Here is a 7,028-nt window from a genome sequence, read left to right as displayed (position 1 = left end):
CATTGACCAGTTGGATTTAATTTTTTTACCATAAAGGCTGACTGTGCTGTGTGTAATATATATTTACTTTCAACAGTACAAAGTTTTTTTTTTTTTGGGGGGGGGGGGGGGGGTTGTCACTGTTCCCATTTGATTTTTATTGATCTGCGAGTCCTGAACATAACAAAATTACTTTATCTCAAAAAGTCCACCTTTTAACTATACTGAGTTTATTGTACACATTTTTACATTTCATTTTACATTATATTTCATACTTGTGTTTTGTCATTTCAGCAAAGCTGACTTCATTCCTTCAACTTCAAAACAAAAGTGAACATTTCTAGGTTCGCTTCTATAGTCTCCTTCAAATGTGAATAACCAAAGGCTCTCAAACTTTTGGGGCCAAGTACCTCATATCGTGTCAAAGAATCCAGGGATCACCTGTAAGCTAAGACCCTACAGAAGCAACAAAAAAAGTAAATGGCACAAATATGCAAATACTAACACACAACAGAGAAAGAATAATTCAGGTACATACACCACAGTTTCTGAGAAACAAGACTCAAGTGAAAGAATTTAAATCAATGTTTGAATGCAAAATAGACTGAGTTGAACAGATTACATTTATGTCTGTTTAATTGTTTTCATAACAACATACACATAAATCATAACTTGATTTTGCAAGATTTGTAAACCGATGCTTTACGGTTAACCCCGTTCTGCATGATGTCAAGAAAGTCTTCCAGCATACTGTATATTACACCGGCAGAGAGGAAATAATTATTGTTATTATATTACAGTTCCTAAACATTTTTATATTTTTCTTTACCACAGAAGCTCTTTCCCGAGACACTCTTGAGTTACTTTGAGACTGATGATTCCCCAATCTTCCACAATGGACTTCACATAGGATGAACTGTTTCAAGTTTCAGCAAAACAGCAAGGATTCATTAATGGATGACAGCACCTTAGCACTCTTCACTAACACTGCCTGCCTCACCTGGCCCACAGAGAAAACAATGTTACTCCCTGTACATGGCAAAATTAACCTTTAACCTTACAGCTGAATCAATGCAGTAACACTGTTAACTACCATTGACACTGTACCAAATGTTCAGACTGAATATACAGAGGAGAACTGGTCCCCAGTGTTTTTTATTAGTCTGGTTTCTCCAAAGGATTTTTACTCCAGTATCGACATCTTGCAGATTTTTCTTTATTAACCACTGTTGCCTTTGGCTTGCTTGCTGTATGTATGAAGACTAAAGCATTTAGAACCAACTATTAAAACAGTCATGGTGTTTTTGACCATATAGACACAATAGTATATCTTTCTGCAAAGATTCTTTGAAATGTTATGTATTTTGAAAAAAATTATAAATGGCTTACATTGATAGTTTGCATGTTGCTTGAACTTTTATATGTAAAAAAAAAAATCTGAATTATTATTATAATGTTGTACTATTTTATGTACTGTGTTATATGAATTAAAGTCAATTACAATTGTTATTTCTGTCATAATAATTTAAATAGTGTGATAATTACTTTATGATTTTCTTTGAAAAAAAAATAGTTTCTTAAATAATAGACAATCAGTAATTACAGTACATTTAACTGAATTTAAGCAAAACCTTACATAACAACATAATTACGTTTTACACTAATTACGACCAATGGCACGGCACCAACATACCAAAACTAACTAGTTCAATCTTATGTGCCCTCCAGAAGATTGTTCTCTGCAAGTGAACGATGCCTTGTGGTGCCATCCCAAAGAAGTTCTAAATCACTCTCACGGACCTTCCAACTACCCGGATGTCTGCTTCAGTAACTTGAAATTGAATTTGATAACTGAATCTGAATTGTGAGAAGTGAATGTGAAGATATATGGAGAGATTAATTTTCAGTGAGGATCAAATTTTATTGGACAAATTTTATTGGACAAATTTGATTGGACTACAATTCAGATTCAGTTTGTCAATGCAATGATTCAAATTAAACAATATACTTTCAAATTATGTTATTCAAATTCAGTTATTCAATGCAATTAGTCAAGGTTAGCAATTCAAATTCAGTTTCTGGTGCCACATATTTCAGCCCATAGTCCTGCTTCTTCAATAAACAAGCTACAGGTAGTCCAAAATGCAGAGTCCTTACCAGGTCAAGAAAATATGATCATATTACCCCGATTTACAGTCTCTGCACTGGCCACCTATTAAGTTCTGTATCAGATACAAATTATCATTACTTACCTATCAGGCCTTTTTTTTTCTAAAAATCCTGTCAAACATGCACAAACTGACAGTCACCACCATAAAATTAAGCATAAACACAATTTTATATAAAGTTGTTTTGTAAATATTTGTATTGTAAAAAGCGCTATACAAATAAACTTGAATTGAATTGAACTGAATGTTCATAACACACAATCGCTAAAGCTAAAGCTGCACATACAAATCAAACATAATTATTTACAGAAAGAAAAGAGAAGGAAGTCGAGTTATGTCCAGCTTTTATGTGTGTGTGTGTAGACCGGTGTTGTGTTTCTGTTAATGAAAACCATGCTGCAGTAACGCATCGACTCTGAGAGGCTTTTGATTACACTGGGAAATGATCAACATCTGCAGTGTGAAGGTCAAACCATCTCCAGCAGATCCTGCAGACAAGAAACATGCAACCCTCCCACAGCACACCTGAAGCAGCAGCAGAGCCACTCTCCACAAACACTCTTCATCATTATATAGAAAAACTTATTCAAATGCTTCATATCTATATATAAAAGTTCACATATTACTTACAAAATATTAAACAAATTAAGAAATATATTACTACTGCAATTATAGTATTCCATTTTTTTAAGTATTTAATAATTTAATAAAATTATAATAATTTTATTTGACTGTAAAACTATAAGATTACAATACTAATATTTCTGTCCTAGATTTTTTATTTTCAAACATTAATCAATCTAATTTTTATAACCACTTCTCATTACTAACCTCATCTCACACTAATGACCCAATGTTTGACGAGTTTCACATCTTTCTTTTTTAGTTCAACATTTAAAACTGTTATGTTCACATGTACATTTAGACACACCAGAGACCTACAGTAGCCAGATATCGAGCGCAGTGTTAGTTCAAACACTCCAATCACCACCTCTCTCCTATTAGACACCGGACATCTACATACGTGGCACTACTGCTCAGTAAGCATGTTCAACGGCTTGCAACCCTCCCTCCCTCCCCATTATAAGCATGAGCACATTACTGTGCACCTTCTGGCTGTCGTCTTCTTTGATTCAGATCACTAAGGCTTCCAAAATCTATGGACAATGGAAGTATGAAATATGGAAGTATGGACCTCACTGCTGAGAGACACCCATCTTCATAACCAGGCTACAGGATAGACGTCCCACTGCCACATCTACATGATTATCACTGTTTCCTTTAAAGACTTATTAAAAGTCTTAATTGTTATGTATTTCTAAATTCATGGTTCCCTAGGGGTTAATGTTAAAGCTCTTGTACCCCCATAAGGAACCCTACCGCTAAAGATAATTTGTGTTTAATAAATTCAAGTAAACTTGCCAAAGTGGTTCCTGTCTGAACTGTGGAGAAACGCTCCAATCAGGTATTTTAAATCGAAATATCTTTGGTTTAAGTGGAAAGACAAGGGGTTAGGCGTACAGCAAGTATTAATCAAATAAAACACCAGTTGAAAGATAAAAGTGGAATTCTCTGGTAAAACTACTGGCGCAGGATCTGAAAAGTGGCTGGGGACACATTTTAAACTCCATCAGCCTCTATTCACAATACAAAGCAGTTTCAAATGGTTTTTTAACCAGATGCACATGGGATATCAAATGAACGTCTACCAAACACCAGTAAATGAAGCCTTTTTAAACAGAACAAAAACTAAAATGCAGTCGTAAGCTTGCATGACCGAAAACAGATTGTTTCTTATTAAACAGATCTTGGATCAACAAACAGATACTATTAACACATGTTGTCTCCCTTTGTGTGAGGCTTGTGTGTGTGTGTGTGTGTGTGTGTGTGTGTGTGTCTGTGTATCAGTGTGTGTACCTGTCACAGTGTTGGTCTTCACAGGACTGCTGGTGTAGTCTGACACCTGATTACTGGGTTGTACCAACCAATGGTGTGCTGCCAACAGATGCTTCATCCTCCCTCATCTTCTTCATCACCATGGAAACCTGCAAGCATCACCCAGCATCAGCAACCTCAGTCTCACATACACACACGCACACTGACGTACCTGTTGAGACTGTCTGCTGCTGCTGGTTCTCTGAGGGTGGAACAGCAGCTAGGAGGACAGAACCAGATCCATATTGTTGCCGATGCCCTGAACACTCACCAAGAGCACTGCACCCACAACACAAACACACACACACACACACACACACACACAGAGAGAGAGAGAGACCATAATTTTAGACGAGAGCTCAAAGCAACTGATATGCAGCCAAAAATACAAAATTTCTTCAATAAACGTCCATGAAACATCAGCCACTCTGGTTCTAAAGAAATCTTCTTTACCCACAGTTTACCCACATCTCCCACTACTTCCAGATCGCTTTGGATGCATCTGGGATCTTGTCAAGTCAATTCAAATTTTTTTATATAGCGCTTTTAACAATATAGATTGTAATAAAGAATAAAAAAGGAAAATAGTGTGTCAATAAAGCAAAAAGGCAGTTCATCATTGAATTCAGTGATGTCATCATGCAGCTCAGTTCAGTTTAAATAGTATCTGTGCAATCAAGTCAATGATATCACTGTAGATGAAGTGACCCCAACTAAGCAAGCCAGAGGCGACAGCGGCAAGGAACCGAAACTCCATCGGTGACAGAATGGAGAAAAAAACCTTGGGAGAAACCAGGCTCAGTTGGGGGCCAGTTCTCCTCTGACCAGACGAAACCAGTAGTTCAATTCCAGACTGCAGCAAAGTCAGATTGTGCAGAAGAATCATCTGTTTCCTGTGGTCTTGTCCTGGTGGTCCTCTGAGACAAGGTCTTTACAGGGGATCTGTATCTGGGCTCTAGTTGTCCTGGTCTCCGCTGTCTTTCAGGGATGTAGAGGTCCTTTCTAGGTGCTGATCCACCATCTGGTCTGGATACGTACTGGATCCGGGTGACTGCAGTGACCCTCTGATCTGGACACAGACTGGATCTGGTGACCACGGTGACCTCGGAACAAGAGAGAAACAGACTAATATTAGCGTAGATGCCATTCTTCTAATGATGTAGAAAGTACGGTGTTATGTGAAGTGTTCCGGTTCCAGTTTACCTAATTAATGCAGCCTAAAAATCCTTTAACGGATTTGGATATTAAAAGCATATTAGTATGTTATGTGTAAGCCAGGTTAAAGAGATGGGTCTTTAATCTAGATTTAAACTGCAAGAGTGTGTCTGCCTCCCGAACAATGTTAGGTAGATTATTCCAGAGTTTAGATGCCAAATAGGAAAAGGATCTGCCGCCCGCAGTTAACTTTGATATACTAGGTATTATCAAATTAACAGAGTTTTGAGAACACAGTGAACGGGGCAGCTGTGGCCTAATGGTTAGAGAGCCAGACTAGTTAACTGAAGGTCACAGGTTTGAGTCTCGGTGCTGGCAGGAGTTGTAGGTGGGGGGAGTGAATGAACAGCGCTCTCTTCCACTCTCAATACTCATGACTAAAGTGTCCCTGAGCAGGGCACTGAACCCCCAGTTGCTCCCTGGGTGCTGGATCTATAGCTGCCCACTGCTCCGGGTGTGTGTGTGTGTGTGTGTGTGTGTTTACTGTTGTTTGTGTGCACTTGGATGGGTTAAATGCAGAGCACCAATTCTGAGTATGGGATACCATACTTGGCAAATGCCACAACTTTCACTTTCACTTATAATGTAACAAGAGCTCGTTCAAATACTGAGGTGCTAAACCATTCATGACTTTATAAGTAATAAGCAATATTTGAAAATCTATACGATGTTTGATAGGGAGCCAGTGCAGTGTGGACAGGACTGGGCTAATATGGTCATACTTCCTGGTTCTCTGACAACCAATCAGCTTTCAGCATCACAGATAAGGAGCACAGCATGAGCTCCGCGTATCCATTTGCTATAAGTTTGATTGCATCATATTATAACTGCTTGTAATAGTGTTCATCGTTGGTTTGATTGCGTCTTTCATTGATTTTTCTGAAAAAATGTCTGCCATATGCCCAAAAACTGACAGTCACCACTGAAAAGCTACTACTAAATATTGTAGAAACATAAATTTCTGTAAAGTTGCTTTGCAATGGTTTGTATCGTAAAAATCACTATACAAATAAACTTGAATAGAAGAGTGTGTGTGTATTAAAGGCTCATGTTTAAGTTTAAGCTGATCCTGTTTTGTGGTGCAGCCTTCAGCAGGCGGATCTGCTCTCTCTCCCTTTAAGAGCTCTATTACGGGAACTTTATGGTTTTAAGAGGCTGTGTGTGAGATAACGCTCAGAAACACACACAAACACAGCGTCCAGGCCACCTGCAGCCCCGCGCTCTCTTCCCAACATGACTTGGGCCCAGTGCTCCGGCTCTGCTATCATAAACATGCGCGGCACATCAAAGCTCCGCAGCCATTGAAGACGCAGCCGTCCGGGGGACGAGCACTTTGATGTAGCAGAGACTGAGGGAGCGAGGACACTCCTGTCAGAGCAATGACTGTAACTCAGGAGTCATCTGCAGTGCCCCCAAGACTGTAAACATCAGCAGAGGAGACTCTGTGCACTGGAGTCAATGCCACACACCTGCGACCGCCTCTCTCTCTCACACACACACACACACACATATCCACAAACACACACACACACACAAACAAAATCACACGCACACAAACACACACATTCTTACATACACACAAACATAACAAGTGACAGTCCAAAAATAATAATAATTTCAATTCAGTTGTTCACCTGTTTGGCTTTCTTTCTCCTGTGAAACACACAAGTAAAACATGTGATATCAAATGCAGAAGATACATCACACAGTTTTAGAGCAGCATGAAACGAT

This window comes from Carassius auratus, chromosome 16, assembly GCF_003368295.1.
Source record: "Carassius auratus strain Wakin chromosome 16, ASM336829v1, whole genome shotgun sequence".
NCBI lineage: Eukaryota > Metazoa > Chordata > Actinopteri > Cypriniformes > Cyprinidae > Carassius > Carassius auratus.
The sequence above is the reverse complement of the archived record's forward strand: the minus strand, read 5'-3'. Positions refer to the sequence as shown.